This window comes from Neopsephotus bourkii, unplaced genomic scaffold (assembly GCF_033783945.1).
Source record: "Neopsephotus bourkii isolate Nb327-2 ecotype Australia unplaced genomic scaffold, CSIRO-AGI_Nbou_v1 NB_753, whole genome shotgun sequence".
NCBI classification, from domain to species: Eukaryota; Metazoa; Chordata; class Aves; order Psittaciformes; family Psittacidae; genus Neopsephotus; species Neopsephotus bourkii.
In genome coordinates, this window is record NW_026901251.1 from 1783189 (window position 1) to 1809562 (window position 26374).

Consider the following 26374-nt stretch of genomic DNA (forward strand, 5'->3'; position numbering starts at 1 on the left):
AGTGATATTGAAGGCAAATTCCTCAGAGGAAGAATTACAGGAAGTTTGATCACAGGCAAATGTAGCCGGGTGGCAGCTTAACATCTGTCCCTGAGGCATTCCTCTATAAACCTCCCTTTCTTGTCAGTGGCCATGGCAGTCCCAGAGTCAGAGCCTCATCTTCCACAAGTTGTGTGAGCACACCCATAATGCTGAAATGGGTACTGGAGCTAGCCCTACAGACATCCAAGATAAACACCCTAAGGCCACAAATTCCTGTGCTTGTGAATCAACTTCTCCTGGGATGATTTCATAGTAGACCTCCTTCCAAAGAGAACAGACTACTTCAGTTCTCCATGTTCAATAGTTTTAAGTGGATGGACCTTTTGGATGCACCCTGTGCACGTGAAGACACCCTAGACTGATGTCAGTACACCTACACCTGATGTGAAATGTGGCCTTGAAGATGTTAGCTCTCCCTTTAGAAATCCTTTTGCCCATTTTGATTTGAGCCAGATGAACATTTGGATGCAGAGCCCAAGCTCCTAGAGTTAGCATCTGCTACTGTAATCATTCTTATACATATTTATCCTTAGAAAAATATCTCAGTTGTCTGACAGCTGAGGTACTGGCCTGCTTCTACTGGTGCACATATTCCTACATCAATTAGTCACTGCAAGTTGTTCAGGATTGGAATTTTGCCTACGTTTACTATTTGCATACAAGGCATATACACACAGAATCATAGAATAGTTAGGGTTGGAAAAGACCTTCAGATCATCTAGCTCCAACCACCCTGCCATGGGCAGGGACAACTCACACTAAACTATGTCACCCAAGGTTTTGTCTAACGAGGATCACCTCCTTCGACCTGCTGGTCACACTCCTTTTGATGCCACCCAGGATACGGTTGGCTTTCTGGGCTGCAAGCGCACACTGAAGCTGGCTCATGTTCATTTTCTCATCGACCAGCACCCCCAAGTCCTTCTCCACAGGGCTGCTCTGAATCTCTTCTCTGCCCAGCCTGTAGCTGTGCCTGGGATTGCTCCGACCCAGGTGTAGGACCTTGCACTTGGCATGGTTAAACTTCATGAGGTTGGCATCAGCCCACCTCACAAGCGTGTCAAGGTCCCTCTGGATGGCATTCCTTCCCTCCAGCGTATCAACCGAACCACACAGCTTGGTGTCATCGGCAAACTTGCTGAGGGCGCACTCAATCCCACTGTCCGTGTCAGCGACAAAGATGTTGAACAGGACCGGTCCCAACACCGATCCCTGAGGGACACCACTCGTTACTGGTCTCCAGCCGGACATTGAGCCATTGACCACAACACTTTGTGTGCAGCCATCCAGACAGTTCTTTATCCACCAAGTGGTCCATTCATAAAATTGATGTATCTCCAATTTAGAGATAAGGATGTCATGTAGGACAGTGTCAAACGCTTTACACAAATCCAGGTAGATGACATCAACTGCTCTACCGCTGTCCATCAGTTCTGTAGCCCCATCATAGAAGGCCACCAAATAGGTCAGGCAGAATTTGCCCTTAGTGAAGCCATGCTGGCTGTCACCAAGCACCTTGTTGTTTTTCATGTGCCTTAGCATGCCTTCCAGGAGAATCTGCTCCAAGATTTTGCCAGGCACAGAGGTGAAACTGACTGGTCTGTAATTCCCCGGGTCATCCATTTTCCCCTTCTTGAAAATATGTCCCTTTTTTCAGTCATTTGGAACTTCACCTGACTGCCATGATCTTTCCAATATGATGGACAGTGGCTTAGCATCATATTACATAGTCTTAAAATCTGGTGTCTGTTTTGACTCCTGCTAACCAAGATTCCAGATTTCTTTCTTCTCAGAGGCTGGCACACATCATGGCAGTCCAATGGATTAATTTTTTTCTTTTGGAGTCAGTATGTTTTTCCCACTGTTTTCCCTGAATCCAAAACTAGTTAAAAGATTATTATATCAATAAATTGTGTGACTTAATCTGTAGGAGTGGGCAGATGAGATCTCCCTTTATAAATTTGTTGACATTAGTGAGCTGGGTAAAATCTGAATAGCAAAATTGCGCAGTGAAATTCTTTTGAATTACCAGCAGTAGTAAGCTGGATCATGTACAAGATGTACCCATAGAATTATTATTTGCTTTAATGCACCTTTCAGATGTTTCAGTGAGCATTAGGTATATCACACTGTGCAGACATGTGAATGTCTACAGACATACAAGACACCGTCCCTTGATTTGAAGGGTTTATAGAAGATTCGATGGGATTAATGAGGCAGTAGAAAGTAAGTGGAACAAACGTCCAAGGGGGAAGGTTCATACATACTCACAAACCCTCAAAATGGACAAAGTGATACTTGAAAATACAGTATTCTTCACTATATTATGATGAGAATTGTCACCTTTAAGAACACTTGTAGAGCCCAGTATTATCCTAAAAAATCATGCACTGGAACACCCTTTGGTGAAGAAAACTATCTTTTGCTGATAGCGCTCATGTTCCTTCCGTTCACCAGACTTCACCAAGAATATAATTTTCCATAGCCATATTTCCATGATCTCTTCCCTTTTTTATAATCTAGCAAAGATGACTAGCTAGACGCTCTTTTCTACCTTCTTTTGCTGTTGTTGCTTAAAAATGAAGCCCCTAACTAAGACTCTCACTTCCTTTTCTCCATTCCTTGCAATAAACTAGCACAACTGTGATTCCAAAGACAAATGAAACTCCTGCCCCTTTATTCTGCTCTCGTGAGACCTCACTTGGAGTATTGTGTACAGTTCTGGTGTCCTCAACATAAAAAGGACATGGATCTGTTGGAACAAGTCCAGAGGAGGGCCACAAGAATGATCAGGGGACTGGAGCACCTCCTGTATGAAGATTGGCTGACAAAGTTGGGGCTGTTCAGCCTGGAGAAGAGAAGGCTGCATGGAGACCTCATAGCAGCCTTCCAGTATCTGAAGGGGGCATATAGGGATGCTAGGGATGGACTCTTCATTAGGGACTGTAGTCACAGGACAAGGGGTAATGGGTTAAAACTTAAACAGGGGAAGTTTAGATTGGATATAAAGAGGAAATTCTTTCCTGTTAGGATGGTGAGGCACTGGAATGGGTTGCCCAGGGAGGTTGAGAATGTTCCATCCCTGGAAGTGTTCAAGGCCAGGTTGGATGAGGCCTTGGGTCATACGGTTTAGATCGAGGTGTCCCTGCCCATGGCAGGGGAGTTGGAACTTGATGATCTTAAGGTCCTTTTCAACCCTAACTGTTCTATGATCCTATGGAAAGGGAAGTACTTATTAGAGGGTGCTTTATCTCACCTATCTAGATTCCTTGATTTTTGAATTCCCTGGACAAATTCATGCCTAGTGCCTCTCTGTGACTGTGTTAGTGATACCATGCTGTGAATCACTTACATCCCTGGTGCCTTATGGGCCACAACGGATGTGCTGTATTAGTGATAAAGTGCTCTTGGGTGTTTGAATTAGATTCCTCATTCACACAATTGAACAAAGTCCCTAAATCTAGATAGATTAACTTTGATTTCTTAGATAATTGGATATGGATTTTCCTTGCTCTGCGTGAACTGGTGGAATCAGAGCTAAATCATGGTCCAACTTGGCTTGAGTTTTTCCTTGTACAGCTAATCTTCCCCTTCAAAGATTTCCATCCTTTCTGAATCATGGTTTTCAAAAATCATGACTCAACTCTTTCCAAGCCTGCCTTGTTCTGGGATCATTAACAGGCTGCTCATTTATATACTTCCTTATTTCACAAACCCTCTCCTGGGACCTGATGGGCAGGACGGGCGCTTCTTTCTTCACCTCTGTTAAAGTTGCCTCATTACAGCCAGGGGAACCTTGTTTAAATGTGAGCTCTGACCACGCAGTCCCTACAGCATTGCTTGTTCCAAAGTTGCCTACCACTCACATTTGGTTTAGTTATACCGTAACTCAGGCTGTTGCTTCGTGCCATGAAAAGGGGTGAGTGAGGGCAAGGCTGACCTTCACACCAGTCCTCAGTTTCCACAAGAATGCTTCCAATTTGCCTACAGTGGCAGTGAAGGCTTTTAAAAACTGGATCACCAAGGATACAAATATATCTGAAAAAACAGAAAGGTTGCTTGAAAACTTTTACATAGAGCAGAAGAGAAAGGTTCCACATTTGCACACCCTTGCTATGTCCCACGAAGAAGTAGTGGGCCAGGCCACTTTTTTCCTTATTTCATATCTATCTACCATGAAACACATTGGAGCTTTTCCCACGGACTGCACATCTGTACCATTTGTCTTGTGCTTTCAGACAGAACCAGGGAGTAGATAAGTCTCTAACCTCACTACTGTTCCTAAATAGGCATGAAAGGCACTTGAATTTCTGCCTCTCATTATCTGTGTAAGCAGAATCACCTATGGAGCAAAAGTTTGAGGCTCTTGACCACCTCTTATACTGTCAGGAGCGAAAAACCAACTATTGGGTGAAAAGAAAACAGGAGTGCAGCAATAAGGAAGAAATATGTTCTAGCTGCAGATTATAGAAAGTATTCAAAATGTTGGAAACACCTCATGGGAAGCAGGAAAAGTACTGAATCATCTAATTTTAATTGCAGGCATGCACTCTGCACTACAGTTTTGTTCACTTAGCTGCTCTTTTTCTAAAGAAGTGTTGTCTTCTTCCACGTAACGGATGCTATCTGAAAGCCAGTCACATTTAAACTAGTGACGTGTAAAAGCAACAAAAAAGGTGCATAGAGGACATAGGAGAGTAAACAGGTTTTTGACTTTGATATGGGTCCGAATAAACATTATAAATTCAACGACATTTATATTTCTATTTACCTGTATGTGGATAAATGGTTAACAGTGTAAGAAACATCCTGTGGCACTGTTTCCACTTCCATGTCTTTACAGGTGCACTGAAGTTTAGTTGACTGCATTAGCAAAGCTGCCAGATTTTAAGGAGGCAGCATAAAATCTGAAGGAGGAAATGACATGACAATTCATTTCCAAGAAGACTCAGGCACTCTGATGAAGCTGATAGGGAGGGAGGAATAAATATTAATAAATGCTAAGACAGCAATAGTTAAAATGTACTGATAACAACAATCACAGGTAAAGCCCTGTGTTCTGACTGACAAGAGATGTTCTGAACCACTGTGCAGACAGTAACAAACCCAAAACTTGTTCAACACCTTTAAGTACAGCTGAAACAACAGCAAAATATCTACCTAGTCTTTTGCACTGGTTTGAGGGCAATCACCTCCTAATCTGTAAGACTAGTCTCTCTGTAGTAAGAGTCTCTTAACAGTTTAAACCACTGTTAGTGTATTCACACTGTCACATTAGCAAACTAACTTTAAAAGAAATACTTGGAAAAACTAAGAGAAAACTCTCTGGGAAGTTGTGCTGCCACACGGAGGAGGGTAAGCTCTCAGGTTAATAGATGCAATTGTACCTTACCTGATTCTGCAGTTTAATACCCCCACACGCCCCTACTCCTTTTCGCTGAGCACATGTGCTGGGAACTTGAGCATTTGACCTTCCCCAGCTCTCCGGCAGAAACTCCAGTGTAACCTTTACCTTCAGCAAGGAGCTGTGCTCCTTTTTCCCCTGGTGCTCTGCGCCGAGCAATCTAATACACCTCATCATGTGGTGTGTTGCTATAGCAGCAATGAATCCAGCTGCTGCGACACAAAAGACTGACAAAAAGTTGGTGTTTTTTTTTCTTGTCCACCCACCTGGTAAAACTCAGGGTTGTTTTCTTGTGCAGCACATCTAATCCAGATAGACCCGTGCTACCTGTGAGAGCTAAGCTGTGGCAAAGTCTAAGAATGACACAAAGGTTTTGCTCTGGGAAAACTGGGGTTTCCTTTTAAGAAAACAAATGAGTCACGAGTATGAAATCACCACTGATCCCTCAAACAGCTGATCATTACTTTTCCTACCATCCACTGGTTTCAAAATGTAGGTTCCTGTCTCCATAAGAATTGCGATCACATAATCACAGTTGGCAGACAGAAACGCAGAGCTGGTACAGGTGACAAACACCAGATTTATCTTTTCAGAAGCAGACCAGCCATGCACTTCCACCCTCATGTCCTGGAAAAGAATTTCTATGAAATTGTTTGCTTGTGGAACAGAATTGTGTTTTTCTGCAAAATGCCAATAAATCATTATTAAAATGTTTAGCTTTCTGAGCTAAACATTTATACTTTACAGCTTCAGATGAATTGTTGCTGAGACATCTTAGTAGAACCGTTCAAAATCTGCCTTGGGAAGTGTACTAGAATATATGAATTGTCACCTCTAAGGTCCCAGCCTTACAACTGCATCTTTGAGAACAAATTCTCCCTGTGAAGCAGGGCCATAGTCTTCCTCCAGCAGTTTGAGCAGACAGAAAAGGACTGAACGTGCAACAGAGACAAGCCTTTCACCTGTAGGAAGTTTCTTCAAGAGCAGGGACTGAACTGGCAGCAACCTGATAGTGCCACACCAACCATGCAAGGCTTTTCTGAAGTGGTTCTAATGGGGTTTTCCCAGCAACCAGCCTTCCCCCAAAGTTGCTAGGCATTGTGAGTTGGAATAACTGCTTCTGTTTCCAATAAAATAACTGTTTCCAAGGCAAAAATTCTGTTCACAGTGTGAAAGATACTATTGCTCCAAAAGAATCTTAATTAGCAATGTAACTGTATCATCAAAAGGCCAACATTTCTACTCAATTCTCTATTTATCTAAATATGGCTGGCTTTGGAGTTCATGGATCTCCAGTTTTATACATGTTCAGAGCTGTTCTGAAGGCCTCTGAAGATGGAAAACGGCAATGCAGGCTCCTGTCTGGCATTCTGGATACAGAGATAAAATACAGGGCGCAGGAGCACCATCCTCAGAACAATGTCTACAATTACTCAACACATACCCTCTTAATTGTTACTACACAGTGGATTTTCTTCCCCAAATCCTGAATATCGGAAGAACAGATAGGCCATACAGCACATCCTGAGGTGGTATAATGTGATTGGGTTTCAGCTGGTACACAGTTGTTTACATATTCTGTGATAAGCACTTTACACACAACAACTGCAAAAAAAACCCAGAAGCTGAGAGGTAAGCAAACCTTCCATGCATGTCTATTAATGTTACCGTCTGTCTTGTACACTTTGACCTCACTCTAATTGCATATAAACAAGAAAACCTATTGATGGAGCCTAATGGACTACTAAAGGATGTCACCTCTTGCAAAAGAAAGGAACACAGGCTTTTGAAGAGCAATATGCCTCTGAACCAACAATGATGCAGGTCATGCAGCTGAAGCTGCTTCGAGCCCTGCAGAAGGCTCCCTGCTACCTCACGGGAGGGCTTTCCCCCTTCACAGGACTTGTGGATGCACAGCACCTGCTCACTGTTTATAGGAGGGCTGACAACGCAAACATTAACAGCCATAACTTCAATAATTCATGTACACTCTGGTGTCCTGAGGCTAAAAGCAGCCTCCTGTGTCACTCATGATTTCACGCTTTCACAGGCTTTATCTCTTCCACTGTGCTCCCTCCTGAACCCAGTTTTCCTGCACTCCTACAGGTCTGTAGCACCCTGCAAGGGACCTGTAGGATAAACCAGCCAGTCTGAGAAACCGTGCTTGTCAGTATGGGGGATAGCCCTGAACTCTTCAGGTTTGTTAACACAGGTGGGCACCTAGAAAGTGCTCCTAAGGAAGGTGGGAACCAGCTTCCAGTGGCACTTACTTTTGTATGGAAAGGACTGGGCATGGCTTGAAGCATTGTTGTGTGCTTACTCTTCCGGAACAGAGTCAGTTAATACACTACCTGGAAAATGCCACAGGAGATCGAGCCAATGTCAAAGGAAGGTTATTCTGCCCTTCTTTAAACACACACACACACAGCATCAAGCACATTTGGGCTTGCTAGACAAACGGCCACATTTCCATCAGAATACTTCCTCAGCAGAAATGCTACTGAGTCTTCTAGAGGGCCCTCTTACTACTGCCATGGTGTGTGTGTGTGGGGGGGGTGTTGGCAAGATGCTATGTGCCAGCTCTGGCTCCCAGCCTGCTGTGCTGGACCCAGGCAAGTCCTCATACAGCTGAGCATACACAGACCTGAGTCCTGCAAGCCACAAGCCCCAACAGCATAGGTCCAGCATGGCTTTGGAGGGCCTGTGAGCCCCCTGCAAGCCACAGCACTGGAGGGCAGAGACAGCCAAAGGGTTCTACAGAGCCCAGCCTCTATGGGGCATGGCTGTGGATACACCAGGCCCATCTGGACTAAGCTGACTTGGGTGCCCCTCTCAAACTAATAATGCTTCAGGCTGGAGTGGTGGAAATAGAGCACAGAAACATCTCTGTGGCTGAGCTGATTCACAGCACTACAATTACTTTGTTCCAGCACTGGTGGGGAGGTGGCGTGCAAAGACAGAAGCCATGGTTTGGCATGTGGGGGGAGACCACGCACTGAGACAAGCAGCCTAAGAGTTGGTGTTACAGAACTGCGGCCTTAGTCTCCTTACAGGTGCAAAAGGGTTGTGACTACCAAAGTCCTGACAGCCCCTCCTTCCCCCTTCTCCCTCCTCCCTGAGGATCCAAGTATTGGGTAGCTGGCAGTGCATGTGGTTGGCAGCCAAAAGCCCATGCAAGCCCTATGGTGCAAGAACCCAAAGTGCCCTGAAAAATGACTTCTGTTGTTTAGTGAGTGGGATGGATGTGTACTTCTGGCTGCAATTAAACTCCAAATGCAAAATAAAGCACTTTAACCAAAACAGGTCAGAATGAATAAACTGCTTCAAAACCCAAGTATGAGGACCTGGGTTCAGCCTCCCTTTTCACCTACCAGTGACAAGCCCATGGGGTGGCATCCCCTGGCAGACCCTCACACCAACCCAAATGAGGAACGTCCCTTGGCAGAGGGCAAGTACCATGACCCTGACTGCACACACCTCTGCAGCTGCCTGTGGGGAGTCTGATGGCTTCTCAGTGGCTCCTACAGCCTTGCTGAGGGAGGGGGGGAAACCAGATGTCCAGGGAAGGGAAAAGGAGAGAGGAAGCAGGGAAGCAAGAAGGACATACATAATTTCCAGACTCTTTCCGTCATTCCTGTCCCTTCCCCAGGTGAATGCACTGGCTGTGAATGACCTAGGAACTGCGAGGTCTGACTTGCATTCCCCATGCTGCCACAAGCATCCTTCTGCACACAACTGGTCTGGGCAAACCCTTGTTAAATACTGGTGAGTTGCTCCTGATTTTTGCCCGCTGTTCTGAATTGTTTCTTTACTTCTCCTTCCATTAGGGAAAACTCACTGGTCACCACAAAGCACTGTCAAATATTTGCCATCCATACCAAGAATTTTCCACATCTGGCTTTGTGTTTTCTCTCTCCCTTGGATGCTTGACATGTTCCTTCCCTCATCCTGCTGCTATGGAATGGCTACTATGACACTGAACACAAGGCCAGCAATCACCAGATGAAGCAGCACCGCAACACAGGGTAGAATAAATGTTTGAAGACTAGACCACAGCTATACAGAGTGACACCTTGAGCACTTCCAAAGTGAGGGAACAAACATGGAAGCACAAGAGGCCAGGGAGTGGTTTGAAGAAACAGCCTTTTTCTAATTGTTCTCAAAAGGACACACTTAAAAGTCATCTGCAGACAAATCAGCAACTAGATTCCCTACCACTACAGCCACTTCTATGCTCCTGCAGAGACTGTGTTATTTGGAATACATTTCTTCATTTATATTTTAACATGTTTCTACAAAGGCAATAGCTCAAACTGCCTTAAAACCCAGCTGGGCTAAATGAGCCCAGCCACCAGCCCCTCACTGCTCACTCAAAAGCCATGCGGCTGCACCTGGTCCTGCTCAGCAGCCTCCTGCTTTTCCCCTCCCCACCATTGCCTCCCTGGCAATCCCACAGGAGCACATCCCAGGCAACTCAGGTATGAAGTGTGTGCGTGTGCTGGAGGCACATGTGTTGTAAGGGGCATGCAGTCATGATCTGCTGTGGAGGCATTACTTTTCTACATTGGGCAGGCAATCTTAACAGAGCGCAAGGTTTCTTTCAGGATAAATCATACTTAAGTCATAAACAGATGTAAGCGATGGACTAGGTGAAGAAAGCAGGCACTCTGAATTTGCCTGTCTCCTATTTTAAGCATCTGACATGAATGACCTGAATTGCCTGTGTAGAGACACCTGCCTCTCTACAATGAAGTTAGAGTGAATTGCTGCTGCTGACGCTGCCGTCTGAATTGCATCCAACTTGGATGCTTAAAGCAGATGGTATCAGGGTATCTCCTAAGGCTCCGCTTCAAGCAGACAAACCCTAACCTCTTTTAAAAGGAACAAAATCAGTTCCAGGAGTGCAGACCTAAATTCAGGCAATCTGGGGCTAGGGAGACCCTCTGCAGAATGCCCTTATGCCAGAAGGGTCCAAACAGCCAACAGAAGAGTGATGAGGGCTTCTACCCAAATCTCTAGGTTACTTCATCCATTTACCTCCCCTCAGCTATCCAGCACAAACCAAAGAGGGTCAAGCAAGTACAGAGAAACGAAGCTCGGGGAAAATGGAGGCCAAGCATGGAGAAGGGTGGCACCCCTCCCTCTGAGTCAGTGCTTGCGCCAGTGCCAGGGGTGCACAGTGAGTGACAGTGGATGCTCTTGGAACCAGGGCTTTTAGGCAATAGGCTGAACAGTATTTCTGATCACCTGTCATCGTGTATCACACAGTTCTTCTCCAGAATATTCTGGCCTGCAGCACTGGCCAGATTACAGTTTCAGCTGAACACAGCAGCCTTCCTTGCTTTCTGACCCTAGATCCAGGTTCCTCTGATAGGAATGGGCATTAAGATTCCTGTAAATACGAAGCTATATGCAATCTCCCAGAATGTTTAATCCCCGTTTTATCCCTAAGGGATATATTTACATATCACTGTCATCAGATTTTGTGTGGTTTTGTTGTTGTCCGAGGATGGGTTTTTTTACTACATCTGCCACAGAATATATAAATTTTGCCTTGTAAGAGATCTAAGGATTTTCTCTCCTCAGCTTAACATAAACTATACACGGTGATGTTTGCCTCCGTAGACATGTGGTAAGAATCCTGTTAGCATTTATGTATGCCTCCCTAGGTACTTATTCCATGCTTTAATTAACCCTAGGATTTGAGTCTTTCATGAGAAAATTATCAAGTAGGGCCACTGCAGTGTGATTTAACCACTCAGCCAGAGGGAGACAAGGATATTTTATTTTCCAAATTATGAGGGATATGCCAAAAACCTTTCAACTACAGTAGTCCGCTGGCAGTAATGGCACCACGATAAAACCAAAGTCACTGAAAATACTACCATGTCATTAGTAGCTGAAAAGCTAAAACGGATACGCATGTCTGGTCCCCTTTGTTGCAGTTAGTTTAAGGATACCAAGGGAAGCATGCCGTATATAGCAGACAGAGTGCTTTTATAACCAGAACCTGACATTTTATATTCACAGCTTGGCACAAGCTACAAGGGAAACTGATGTGGAGAGCTCATCCCACCCTTTATCTGAGATAATCATTAAGCTGCCACAAATTTTAGAACAGCTAAGCATCTCTGTTTGAGAGCAAATCTGCGGTCTGGCAGGTAGAGTGGGACTGAGGCAAAGAGCTCACCAGCTAGGTGAAACCCCACAACCACCCCTGATCTCCCCCAGACCCTCTTCCCACTGACCTGCAGGAGCTGGGAATCTCATTATGGAATGGAGCAACTCCACTGCCTCTCCCCAACCCTGGGGACAGAGGAAGCAGGAGCGGCACCACCCTCTGTGGCTGCTCTCATGATGGAGCAAGGAGGAGCACCCATCTCCAAGGAGCTCCTGCTGTTAACCTGCAGCTCCAAGCCCCGGTGGCCAGCTGGCAGCATGCTTTGGTGGGGTTTAGGCTACCTGGAGCATGCCTGATGAGATAATGCACACTTCACTGCCGGGAGCTTTCCTCCTCAGCCACAAATGCCAGAAACCTTGAAAAATCAATCAAATTATTGCCCATATGCTACTGGGACCCAACTGCCATCCGGGGCTGAACCTGGCCACAGGTTAGGGCTGCAGGTCTCCAAAAGAGAGGGAAAGAATGGCTGATAGGTGAAGTAACCAACGTCCAAACACCATGGCAACGAGAACTAACTCCTACCTATCTGGTTTTATACATTTCCTCTCAAGCTTGCTGCCATGCAGCATATGTATTCTGCTGTGGGGCTGCAACTGCCTCCCTCCCTGAACGCCAGGGAAGTTATTCCACCCTCCAGCAACAGAAATCCGCACAGGATTCTGCATGACTATGTTTATTACTGTAAAGAACTGCAGTATTTATATGAACAGTCCTTAAAAGATGCAATCAAACTTTTTTTTTAAACACAAAAAACTTCTGACTTCCAAGTATGCTGTTATTATGTGCTACTTAGAATGACTTCAAATAAAACAGTTCTCTAAATAAATAATTTCTTCTTTCTTTTGCTTGCTTCATGGTTTGAATGGCACTTTGTACTTCTGTTTGTACAGCTTTTAAATACAATAGCAGAGGAGACAGAAAGTAGTAACAGAATAAAAGTAATTTTGAAATAAAACATGGACAACAGATTAAGGGAAATGCACAAAGTGAAACTATTTTTAACTCTTACTTTAATATTTGATGACACTTCATGGCCCATCTACATTTTTGAAGGGAGAAAAAGAGCAAGATTTTGCTGTAGTTTTATGTATTTTAATACTTTAAAAAATAATACTTTACTATTTTACTTCCATCTCCTCACTGCTTTAGCTGAGCCATTTCCCTCAATGTTTGCCCTAACACAGGGAGGAGAGCCCACGGACACAGGACCTCACTGCTCCCAGCATTATGGAGTGGATCCAGACCCATGCTTGAGTATGGACTTTAAAGAAACACAGACTAGACATTGCCTTACGTGATCTGCCTTACCCTGCTGTCTCCACCTGTTATCACCGACAAGCCAAACACATATAAATCCATGTGTACAAGCCTGAATCTTCTGCCAATCAACCTGTCATATTTTGCAGAGTACACCTCCAACACCTGGTTGACGCCAAGCTGGCAAATCAGATGTAAACTCCCTCCATAAAAGAAGCAAATCAGATGTAAACTCCCTCTCTAAAAGGTGCATCTCACCAGACACACTGATGGAGGTCACCGTGCCCCCGCAAGTGGAAGCCAGAGCTGATACTGTGAACACAAGGGAGGCTCACAGGATGTGCCGAAACTCAGCCAGCTCCCACACCCTAGCTCCACTGCATGGAAGAAACCCTGGTTTTAAATCCAGTGAGTCCAAGTAAGCACATTCATAAGTCTTGGGAGGACTGCAAAACAATAAATATTGCATTGACAGGGATGAAACTATTAAAAACAACTCTTGATTTTCATTTATGGGCCTATTCGCATTTTTTTTAATTCATGCACTGGGATGTGGTGGTTTCCCTCTCCCTAAACCTCTTTGAAACCATGTTAATGTGTCTCACTTTTTTTTTAATTCAGCAAAAGTAAACCCAGACAGACTCCTTGAAGTGAATACTACTCAGAAAGAAGTGACATTAACTAAACAGGGCAGCATCAGCAACAATTACAGTAATGTGGAAGTATAACTGTGTCTGTCTCCTAGTAGCATGAAAGGTTAAGTATGAGGAATAGCACTGTGATGAATGTAAAAGCCTTTACAGAGAAACCTTTAAGAAAGAAATTATTACAAAAAGTGGGTAAATGACAGTGCTGGGGTTTGCATACTTCAACCAAAGCAAGCCAAGTTTTCCTGTTGGGAGTATGACATATAGTTATATAGGGAACAAAAGGAAAGATGGTAGAAGAGAGAATGACATAGGCAATCTGAAATCGCTCACTATTGCAAACTAACCGTCATGTTTCAGTGAACTTTGTCATTGTGCAGTACTTGAAGCACTCTCCAGTGTCCAGCTGAGGGCACTGCAATAAGACACCTCAATCCCATCATAGAATCACAGAATAGTTTGGGTTGGAAGAACCTTCAAAGGTCATCTAGTCCAACCTCCGTACAGTGAGCAAGGGCGTCTTCAACCAGATGAGGTTGCCAAACCTGATCTGGCCATACAATTAATTACTACACATACCAGGGTCCAAAGAGGCCCAAGTTTGTGACTTAGGACCTCGTTCATAATATCCACACCTTCTCTCACTTAGACTCATTTACGTGTGAAATGTGTGGGAAATGGAAGTGCGTCCTGGCTAAAATTAGCTCAGACTGCTGAACGGGCTCCCAGCTTCCTCAGGGAAACAGGTTACTGCAATCTTCAAACATGAAGCCTGAAACAGGCGTCAGCATTACTGCAGCAACCCTACTCACAAATCTAAAATGGTTTCACATGTGTCTCTTCAACTAGTATGTGGTAGGCAAACCTGGAAGAGTCCTTCCTGTGCCCATCTCTTTCCCTGCACCCTTGTCAGTGCACAGAAGGACTGCCAACCCCAGATACCAGCTTGAAAAGAGAGGGGCAAGAGGATGAGAGAGAGAGTAGGAACTGAAGTACCCAGGAGATGCAGCATGCCTGACCTTGGTCACTGGGGAATCCATATGGGCTTGCTGGACGGAGTCAAGGCTGTAGCCAGCTCTCTGGTTGGCCTTCCCCTGATACTTATGCAATTGATTTCCCTTAAAAATATCCCATATAGAGTTCTGGCATAAGGGGTTCTGGCAGGGAAGTCTGTAAAGAGTTAATACATTTGGTTTCCGGCTCTGGAAGGCTGTATTAATTTCCTACTTACAGTGCAAATGAAAATAAATTCAATCTTCTCCCTGTGCTTTTCCACCAAAAAGTTCCCACTCCATTCAAGCAGATAAGCAGCCTTCCGCTCTGGAGAGGCCAATGCAGGAAAGCAAAGGAATGATGTTGATTAAAAAAGAGGCCTGACAGTCCTTGCCTTCCTGAGGAGACCTGCACAGTTCTCATAACAACCATACTGAAGCTGCCTGGAGGTTCAGATAGGAAAAGTGACTCTCAGGTGACAATCAGGACTGGGTTCCTGATCATCTAAAAATAACAGCACCAACCCAAACTTCATTCATGCTAAGTGAAACAGTAGTTTAAACTAATTTTCACCGAGCAAAGACATTTCTTCCTTGAATTTTGAAGGATATGGTCAAATAACTTTTAGCAAGTTCACTGTTGTTAATTGAAACTCTACTTTTAATATCAGCTGAAGAGTTGAAAAGCGTTCTGTTAAAATCAGTTTATCACCTGTGTTTTGGCAGTGTTTCTTTCATTTTTACCTACATTTAACTACACCTGTTTTCTCTTTCAATAGCAGTATTTGGTATTCATGGGAGACAATCACCATGGCAAGGAGGCATCTGTAACTGTGAAACAAACAGAACTGTTATCAAAATAGCTCTAGGTACAATGTTTGACAATTCTTAAAACACCACATATGACAATACTCAAGCCCCTACTTTTCCCTGAAAACAAAGAGTTGAAAACTAATTGCTGGCTTAAGTTATGGATAAGGTTCAAAACATAACTGACCAAACCCCTTGCCCCTTCCCTCTAAAACTCAGCATTCAAATGGAAGCATGCTCCCTCAGCCTTCAAATCTGGGGCTGAGAAGCATATATGGGACTGCCATCTGTAGTAAAGAAGGTGAAACAGAACAAAAACTAGAACAGGTTTCTGAAATGACTGCATATGAAAATAAGCACAGACATCTGGGAAGCCAGATCTCTGGGTGCCATGACATGTTTCACCTACAGCTGTCCTAAAACATACCACGGTAAGCTATTATCTTCTTTCACTGACCATCAATTGTCTGCTAAATGAGCTATGTCTAATCCTGTCTCACTTAATCTTGCATCCTCGAATCTTCCACTCCAGTTCTACCAAAAGATGTGTGCCAGAATGAACCTGTGGAAAAGACAAGAACTCCACAATATTGCATGTGCTACCAAACCCCATGAAACTTCTGCCCTTCTGCCTCTGCTCTGAGAAATCACCTTTCATTTCATGTGTACCTTGCATGTGGAAAGAGAGGCCAGTACCCTGGTACTCACTTCCTCATACTTGAGACACTGGACGTCCCTGGCTGTGGATGGGAGCTTGAGGACACGCTCACCTATTCTCTTCCAGATTCAGGCCTTTCAGAAGACGGCTGCTTCCAGCCCCTAGGCTAGTGATGTGGAAGCCAGCAGCTTGACTTGTGCTTCCCTGGCACAAAGATGTACAGGGCATAGTAGTGTTGCTGCACACAGAGCACTGCTACATTCTGAAATTCTACCCCATGCTCCAACAAGGCGGCCTTACTTGCTTTTATTCCAGGTGTAAACCAACAAAACACCTAGTATGACAGGAAGGATTTCTGTCTGCTACTTCTCACCTGCAATGGAAGCTCTAAAGTGCCCCTAAAAGACCCTCTAAATCCCATGCTTATCCTGAGGTTTATGGCATCCATTTTATCTTAGCCAGCTCTGAACATCTTAAAAGCAGTGTCACCCTCACCCCACTGCAGAACTGCACCTCATTTTAGTCCCTAAAGCATCTCTTCATCAGCTCTGGACAGAAGAAAACCTGAGTCACTGGATGTTTATGTAAGGGGGAGATGTTCATGATGCACCAGAATCCTGCTGTATTCTGACCTGCAAGCAGAAAGGACGGCGCTTATCAGGTGAATAACAGCTACCTATTCTCAGTGCTCATTAAGCACTGCAGTATAAAACTCTATGACTTGATGAGTTAAGTCACTGTGGACTGGGAGACAGAGGTGACTCTGCCCTCTTGGGATTCAAGCTAACAGAAATGACTGATGAATTACACTCTGGACCTCTAAATGATGCACTTGCACAAATACAGATAATCCTGACATTGCCCTTCTCTATCTTTACAGATACTATTAACATGTCTACAGATGAATGCTGGGGAGGCTAGCTAGGAATGTGTATTCAAAGCAATCAAGTTGAAAACAGCTGCAACTGATTAAAACAGTTTTAATTTAACTAGTACCGAGAGAGTCAGTCAGCATTTAGGAGCAAATGCAAACAAAGTGTTTGCTTGTCCTGTAAGGCTGAGAGCTGGGACTCCCTCTTGGCATTCTGACTGCTGAACAGCCCAGGCCTCCTGGGCATCCCACCTGTGCAGTCATGGCAGCAGTCACTACAGAAACTGCAGCCTTGCTGAGATGCCTACAGATCATAAAGCAGCCAAAGGCAACAGAAGTGAGAGGTCCTTCAATGGTGTAAGAAGATGTGTAATTAACAAATATGGACTCCTGCATTTTAAGATGAAAGCCTTCTGGGGTGGAAGAAGCAATGCCCAAAATGAAGATCACAGAGAGCAATATATTTATCCCATTATACTGTGGGAGAAGGGACAAATATAAAGGGCACCAAGTTGCTTTTACCCCACAGTGTAAGTAATGTCAGCCCATATCTATCCTGACTGTCTTCAGGGAGCATCAGTCCAGCAGACACCTTTGCTTTGCTGACAATGAGTTCTCATTATGATAAACTACAACAAACTTTTCAGAGATGCAATAACCTAAATTAGTTTCGAAAGGACCCATTTGTGAGCAGGGTCCACATTTACCTTGAATACACTGTATTCACCTCATCAGTTAAAAATCAAAGCCACTGATATTCAGGAAAACCTAAGGATTTCTCTTTTCTACTTTCTCTTTTGAACATTCTGCTCCTGAACTTGACCTATCAGACACCAAAACCACTGTTTGTCTTCAGTTCAATAGAAACAAAGTTGTCTCTGTATGGAAATTAACAGTAAAACATATTGGACCCTCTGCATAAATACTTCAAAGTGAAATGTGGTTTTTAAATTAAAGCCAATTATTATTTATATTTTAATATCATTGAAAACATTTTATTTTTATAACTGTTCCAGAAAGGGATGAGAGGCAAGCTGTGAAGTCTTCAGGAATACAATAAAAGCAACATCATTCATAACTGGATACATTACTTCTGGTTTACAGCAGGAAACTGGTTTTAGGAAAACAAAATGCAAAAGGAAATTTATGTTAGAAATCACTGCATTCAACAGTATTCACAATAAATACTTACAACTAGCAGCTGAGTGTGGAGGGAACTTTCAGTTCTGGTCCGTTCTGTATTTGTGCTGGCCTACAATTTTGCCAGATAAACAGGGGATCCTGGCCTCAGATTCTCTTGAGCCTGGAGGAATGGGGGGGGGGGAGAGGGAGTAGTGAACCTAGGGTTTGTTTCCAGCCTCCTGATTCTCACCACATAGACACAAAGTAAGAGCAAGCTTCAGACAACATGGTAGGCACCTGGGTACCTTACCTATGCAGAGTTTAAATGTCTCTCAGATCAACAGAAAGCCCATACAGGTCTGATTTTCAAACAAGAAACTGAGTTCTATTTGCCCATATTTCTTGCTTAGTATAGTTGGGAGGAAGGAGAATGACTCAAATGAGAGAAAGGGAATAGGGACTACTCTCTCTGTTGTGTAGTCAGCCCACTCCTGGCACTATGTGGAGCTCAGTACCGCAACCTCTGTTTCCCTTGAAAACATCTCAGAGTCTTTGTTCAGTTCCTGATTTATTCTTCCATGAGGTCAGAGTTTAGCCCTACATTCTCTGCAGCAGTGATTAAGTTCACACACTTTTGCTAGAGCTAAATCCAATACTGGCAACTTAAATAAATGCCGGTCTTCTTATTTTTTTTAATGACACTGAGTTGAAAACAAACAAAAAGCAATCAAATGAAAGATAACTGAAATCAGCTTATCTGCTCAGACACTGCAGCAAGCCTTGCTGACAGAGTTCAAAACTTGCACACGAAAGATGAGAACATTTCTTATAGTGTGAAAAGCCAAGCTGGCTGGGACTTTTTCCAACACAAATTCACAGAATCATACAATGGTTTGGGTTGCAAGGGACCTTTAAAGATCATCTCCTTCCACCCCCCTGCCACAGGCAGGGACACCTTCCACTAGATCAGGTTGCTCAAAGCCCTATTCAACCTGGCCTTGAACACTGACAGAGATGTGGCAGCCACAGCTTCTCTGGGTAACCTGTTCCAGTGTCTCACCACCCTTAAAGAACTTCAGAGTATCTCATCTAAATCTCCTCTCTTTCAGCTTAAAGCCATTCCCCCTTGTCCTGTCACTACACACCCTCGTAAAAAGTCCCTCTTCAAACTTTTTGTAGGCCCCCTTTAGGTACTGGAAGCTGCTCCAAGGTCTTCCCTAAGTCTTCTCCAGGCTGAACAAGCCCAACTCTCTCAGTCTGTCTTCACAGGAGAGAGGCTCCAGCCATCTGTATGCCTTCATGGCCCTGCTCTGAATTTACAGCAAAAGTTCCATGTCCTTTTTATGTTGAGGCCCAAGAGCTGAATGCAGTTCTGCAGGTGGGATCTCACGAGAGCACAGTAGAGGGGCAGGATCACCTCCTTCGACCTGCTGGTCACGCTCCTTTTGATGCAGCCCAGGATACCGTTGGCTTTGTGGGCTGCGAGCGCACACTGAAGACAGCTCATGTTCATTTTCTCATCGACCAGCACCCCCAGGTCCTTCTCTGCAGGGCTGCTCTGAATCTCTTCTCTGCCCAGCCTGCAGCTGTGCCTGGCATTGATCCGACCCAGGTGTAGGACCTTGCACTTGGCATGGTTAAACTTCATGAGGTTGGCATCAGCCCACCCCACAAGTGTGTCCGGGTCCCTCTGGATGGCATTCCTTCCCTCCAGCATATCAACTGAACCACACAGCTTGGTGTCATCAGCAAACTTGCTGAGGGCGCACTCAATCCCACTGTCCATGTCAGCGACAAAGATGTTGAACATGATCGGTCCCAAGACTGACTCCTGAGGGACACCACCTGTCTGGCTCAAAGCACATGTGCCTCGCCTAAGAAGCATAACTGTAATAATGATCATTAAATGATGCTCATATGAACCTCTCAGTAGCCCCTGGAGCTGGTCAGAAACCCCAGCTGGAGTGAGTTCAGGTTTTAATGCAGGTTTTCTTAGAAGCTGCAGTCCATATGCTCCTTGTGTCTTGTACCAACATCTGCAGCATCAGCTTAGAGCAGCCTGAGTACTTCCCATTTCACACTCCATCCAAACATGCAAAAGTACAGTTAACTTATCCCACATAACATATAGACTACATCTCCCTGCAGCGTACCTGCACAGTGCCAAACACCTTTCCTTCTTAACCAAAGGCATCACTCCCTCCACCAGGACCAACATCAGGATTATCTGGGAGGGAAACTGATTGATCACTTGATTCTCACCCACCACTCCCTGTTATACACCAGATGTCCTGAACACTCAGCCCTTAATATTTCATCACTTAGCCTCTCTCTCAACTGCCACATAAATAAGGAGATAAGAAAACAGCAACCAGTATTGCAACATGCCTTGGATTTCACTGCTCTTTGTGAAAACATAAATGACTGCATCTAAAAGCTGAGCTGGAGATGAGGGTACCTTCTTTCTCTTCCTAACTCAGACAGTATAAAAGCTTTTAAACCTTCTTCCTTGGATATGAAAAGGAAAAAGCAGCAGGCTGTTAACAGAAATCCGGCAGAAAGGTATAGCTCTCCATCCCTCTCACACACCGTTAGTACACAGTCTAATAATTGAGCAATAAATCAAGTGAGACAAAAACCTAAACATTCCACCAACTCCCTAAAGCAACTGCACCAGCTTTCCTCCTTCCAGTCAATAGCACTTAACCCTCACCCAAGTGACATGAAAGGCATCATCTTCTGAGGAAGGCAAGGATTCCCCAAGGAATTCACCCAGGTATGCACTCCGACCACTAGTTACAGATACGATGTGTGTGTTGGGGGAAAACCTCTTTCTTGCTTATTTTGACAGCTTGAAAAATCTGTTTACTAGAACAATAAATAGAGCTCTGACATTGCTGTATACTGCCTCTAAATAATACAGGATTTTGTAGACATTGTTATATAGGACCTCTAAACAGTACAGGACTTGGTGGTAATTTCCACTGTCTTACTGCGATTTCCAATGTACTCACCTCGAGAACGAAATGGAAAGGCACGAATCGACAGCCTGTTTCACTGATCACAGCCCTTCAGATTGCATTTCTAAGCTGAGCAACTGCAAATGCCCTTGGGAAAAATGGCTGCTTACTGTCAATAGTTTCATCTGGTTCTTCATGGTTGCTGTATTTTTCACTAGCTACACAACACCTCTATACATCAAATATACAGCCAATCACACCTCACAATGCTTCTACAAACCAGGCTTCCCCTTGCCCCAGCCCCCCGAGTTGCAAAGAAACACTGTTCAGAGACCTGTTATCTTATTCTTCTTTCCACAGAGTGAAAGCAAAACTATGATTCTTTTTCAAAAGCTAAAGGGCACTTGGCTGCCAGACCTACTGAGCCAGCACACACCCAGAGGCAGGGGGGACCTGGCTCTTTATTCACAGCAGTGTGAACGCAGTGGTGATTTAGGTGTTGGATGTTTCTGGATCAGCACCACTGAGCCAACTGGCTGCTAACTTCCAAAGTGAGCATTTTCTCAAGATAAAGTAAGTCAGGTTAGAAATGTCTATGCTTAGTAGTACAGACACTAGTTTTTTTGGAGAAAACCCCTTATAAATGTAGGATGTGGAGAGAGAAACAAACCACCAATACACCGTATAACTGTGTACCATCAGGACAGCAGTGCTGAGACACACTGATTCATGTGTGATGCTGAAGACTGGGAATCTTACATCACAGTAAAAAAAAACATCTTTAAGTGAATCCTTAAAAGGGATCATTTCTGTGCTGGTTTTAAGACCCAGGACAAGCTGAAGAGAAGCCTGCCACTTGGTGTGGTTTTGTTCCCAGAATCCATCTGATACTCATGTGTATATACACAGCGCTCAAACCACTCCCTCCACTCCCGAGCTGCAGCTAGGATGTCATGACCGTTAAGCAGCCTGTGACTGACAGCAGTACAAACCTGACCTGCAGCTGAGACGCTCACACAAGCACATTCGTGTCAAATCCCCCTCAGCACACAACACAGAGCTTATGTTGGCTTGGCACCATGCAGAGGAGGTAACCCCGTCAGTGCTTTCTGAGAGGCTTTGAACCTGCAGAGCAGCATCAGTGTTTTGCCAGCTCCTCCCCTCATGTTATGGGTTGGGTGCCCCAAGGCTGACTCTGGGAGCTGGAACCCTGATGTGCTGTACTGTCAAACAGCAACTGAGGAGAAGGTGGCCAACACCTGCTGAAGGATGCCATCGACACCACTTGCTTTCTTTATCACACTACAGCAGGGGCCTTTTGCTTTTTACTCTTGATTCAGTATGTGTTTCTGAGTGACAGAACTGTTACTTTTTTCCTGATCATTTGAAATGGCAGAGGACAGGTCTCTGTGATGGAGTGTACTGTGTTTGTGGTAAAATTTGGGGAGGGATGGGGACTACAGGGATGGCTTCCATAAGAAGCTGTTACCAGCTTCCCCTGCATCCACCAGAGCTGGTGCCAGCTGGCTCCAAGACGGACACGCTTAAGGGGAATAAAACCTGTGCAACTTCAGTCAGGGAGAGGAGTGAGAGTATGTGACAGACACAGCCCTGCAGGCACCAAGGTCAGTGAAGAAGGAGGGAAGAGATGCTCCGGCTGCTGGAGCAGTCTCCCCTGCAGGAAGGAGCAGCAGAGACAACGTGTTATGAACTGACCACAACCCCCTTTCCCATATACTGCTCAGCAGAGAATTTGGGAGTAAAGCTGAGCCTTTACTCAGGAAGAAGGGAGGGGTGGGGGAAAGGTGTTTTAAGAATGGGTTTAGTTCTCATTATCCTACTCTGATTTGACTGGTAATAAATTAATCTCCCCAAGTCAAGTCAGTTTTGCCCACAGCAATAATTGGTGAGTGATCTCTCCCTGTCCTTATCTCCGCATACATGCCTTTCATTGTGTTTTCTCTCCCCATCCAACTGAGCAGGGAAGTAATAGAACAGCTTTGGTGGGCACCTGAAATGAAGCCAGGGTCAACCCACCCCATGGAGATGCTCCCTCCCGTGTCAATGTTTGCACAGCTGCAGCTTGCTCTGGTGCCGTCTGCCTACACCCTGACCAGCATTATGGGTACAAATACACCCACAGTGCATTTTAAGGTCTGACTTTGCTCAGCCAGGACTAGGTGGTCCTGAGTGCAGCGTGAGTATGAGGTACATATCAAACTCCACCAGTATTTTGTATTTTGTATTATATGAGGTACATATCAATTATTTGTAATTTTATTATTTATTATTATTATATGTATTTGTATTTTGTATTATATGAGGTACATATCAAACTCCACCAGTATTTGTATTTTGATGGAGAGTGAAAATGGGGGGGGAAAATGCCACTTACAACAGACCAGCAAGCTTGGCTCAGGGCACAAAGCCTGCAGACATCCATACCACCATCTGACCATACACTAATGCTATTCAGTGTGGACGTCTCACCTCTGGCTCAGGAGATCATCAAGCCACAGATGACTCTGTGCTGGGAAAATATTTTGGATGCCCACCAGTGTATTTTCCTTACATCTGGTACCATGATGGATACATGTGCGACACCCCAGGGCTGCTTGCAAGCTCTGACATCCACAAAGGGCACAGCTGCAAGTTACTGCTCCTCTGGCAGCAGATCTGGTGTCAGAGCTTCCCAGCAGCCAAGCAGATGCAGCAGCTGACAGAGCTGTGAGGATGGTGACTCAGCACAAGGAGGAGGGCTGAGGAGTGTCAGGGGGAGAAGGGACCTGCCACCGATGGCGCAGGAAGATGGACCCACAGCCTCCAGAGCTGTGCTGCCAGCTCAGAGCAGCTTTTCTCCCTGCTTATCAAATGGAGGACACCTGACTCAGGATGCTCCTTCGGCTGTTAGCGACAGTCACACAACCCAAGCAGACATTTCAGGCTGAACAAATAAACCCATGGACTAGAAAATCAAATCCTTCTTCCCCCCCAAGTGACTTCTTGTTTTCTTTGTTTTAAAGAAAAAAGGGATTATTGTTCTTTTGCTGAATAAGTGCTGAATAAGACACCTGTTATTCAGCAGTGACTTGTTTATTTAAGTGGAAAGGGCTTGGGATAAGCTTACCGGGTTTTAGAACATTTCAGTGTACAACATCTCTTTGAGAGTGGAACCAATGCTTTTACATCTTCCTGCCTGTTTTCCAGGGAGGCTGTCTCTATTGTGGCTGCTAGGAGGTCCATCAGCTAAGGTATGAAATCAGGATTATTTTTAGGAAAATGCAGGCTGGAGACAGCATACGGTCAGAGATGATAAACTATTTCTTGGCAATGGATTTGTCCCCTCAGGGCTTAAAGGATATGGCTGTAACAAGACCTTTTATGCACAAAACTACGAAAAAATCTTGCTCAACCTACAGCATTATTTTCCATGGCATTCTCCTCTCCTCCTCCTGTGGTCCAGTTTGATACTCGCTGTTCAGTGAGCAGCTAATATATGGCTCCCTTGATTTCAGAGCAGTCAGGCAATATTAACTTCCAAAAGTAATCTGCATATCTTAGGCAGTAGTTGGTGGACATCCTAGCAGGTCTGCCTGGGATAGTCCCAAATTAGCTTTCTCACAAGGAATCTTCCTTACCTGTTATTAAGAGCTGCACACCGAGAAGGTCTCTGCTGTGTGATCCCACTCACACAGGAAAAAACTAACATAAGCTCATAAATCCATTAGCTAAAATCATGCATTGCCAGTAAAAGCTCGCAGACCCCTGGAAAGTCATACAGAAGCAGCCAAGCCTGTAAGAATCAAGCTTTTGCTATACAGGGGATTAAAATTTAACGTGAAAATAATGCACCAAAATCTACCCCCTGCTTTCAGTGCAAAGCTGTGTTAATTATAAAATGTGTGGCTTGTGAACTAATTTCAGGCTTAAAAGACTCAATTTTCTCACTGTCAGGAAAAAATGCCTATTTCTAATGCACAGAAAAGTGAGCTTTCAGAAGTATCTCGGGGGCTGATTTGCACCAAATGTCTGTGATAAGCTTGGTCAGGGCAAACACTTTAGACAAGGCCCACCCAACTAGCTCCTAAGCCCTCCCAAATCTGAGCCTGTACAGTAGACATGTTTAAGAAGATTTGGTCACTGCCCGTCCACCACAGCTTGGAGACCATTCAGATTTCTGCTCCTAGCAATGCCACTGGCTAAAGCAACAAAACCGTGTCTTTTTCAGGCAAAAATGCTTCCGTCAAAGCTAAACTTGACAATCCTATCTAGACAACAGGCCCAGCAACTTCAGGCGCCCCTCTTCCCATTTGAGAGGGCACATCAATTCAGATGTCCTGAAGAGTAACAGACCCAGCTTTCATGAAGAAAAAATATATTACAATGAGGGTGGCAAAATACTGGCTCAGGTTGCCTTGAGAGCTGGTGGATGCCCATTCTTGGAGACATTTAAGGCCAGGCTGGATGTGATTCCGAGCAACCTGATCTAGTTGTAGATGGGCTACATGACCTTTGAAGGTGCCTTCCAATACAAACTATTCTATGATTTTATGACTCCTCATTACAAAGCGCCCACAGCTTTGAAAATCTGTCCCACAGCAAGTTATTTTCACATCGAAAACCCCATTTTCAGTCTTTTCCTGTTTGTCAGTTTTACCCAGTGATTCAAGTGCTAGCAACACAGTGAGAAACAAATCCCTGAAGAAAAGGCAGCCCAGAAAGCAACTTGCAGCACTGAACTGCAAAAAAAAACCCAAGATGGAAAAAAATGCAAAGTCCAACTTGTTAGCTGTTTCTCTCAAATACATTTATCTGCAGTAGCTGAAGTTTTGTTGGCCATAAACTCTTCATAAAGGCAGAGTAATACACTGCTACATGCTAGCCAAATCCCACTGAAGCTTAAAGCTCTTCCAGGTGTCAGAAGGAGCTGAAGTCAGTAGTTTATTGGAGGCTTTTTAAGTAGGTAAGTTAGAAAGCGGGCAAACAATAAAATTTTTATCCTTGACTATGCAAAATCAAGAGTAACTTTTACTTCTACATGAAGAACCAGAAGTGGAACTTCAGCTATGGATAATATTCACCTGACTTCAACAAATCTAAAGGACTGCGCTTTAAGAAGGATCCGGGGGAAACATCTCTGTATAAATTATAGTGTTCTCCTTTCTGGCAACACCTGAAAATAGATCTCTGAGGGGGAGTGAAAACTGGGGTGTCTCATGAAGATGTTGCCTCCAGACTTTTGTTAGCTATATCTTTCATTCTGGTCTTAACCTACAGAGTCCTAGGTTTAATCTAACTGCATTTTCCCATCCCATATCTAAAATTAAAACTGCTGTTACCTAACCATATGTATGGGTTTTGTGCACTGCATGGCAGTTTCAAGGCAAGCCTGTCATGCATCCACTATATGGCCATTTTTATCTCAAA

General features: G+C 44.4%; 1 protein-coding gene across 27 annotated transcripts in view; it reads right to left on the reverse strand.

Annotated features, from left to right (window-relative positions):
• The window catches only part of DTNA (dystrobrevin alpha), a 230603-nt gene that overhangs the window by 125438 nt on the left and 78791 nt on the right, over nt 1-26374 (reverse strand). The window contains exon 1 of one of the 27 annotated variants that reach the window (XM_061354868.1): nt 5435-5566. The exons of the other annotated variants lie outside the window; for them this stretch is intronic. The gene's annotated coding sequence lies outside the window, so the exon portion shown is untranslated. Of the gene's footprint in view, nt 1-5434; nt 5567-26374 lie in introns of those variants that run through there. 27 annotated transcript variants of the gene reach the window in all.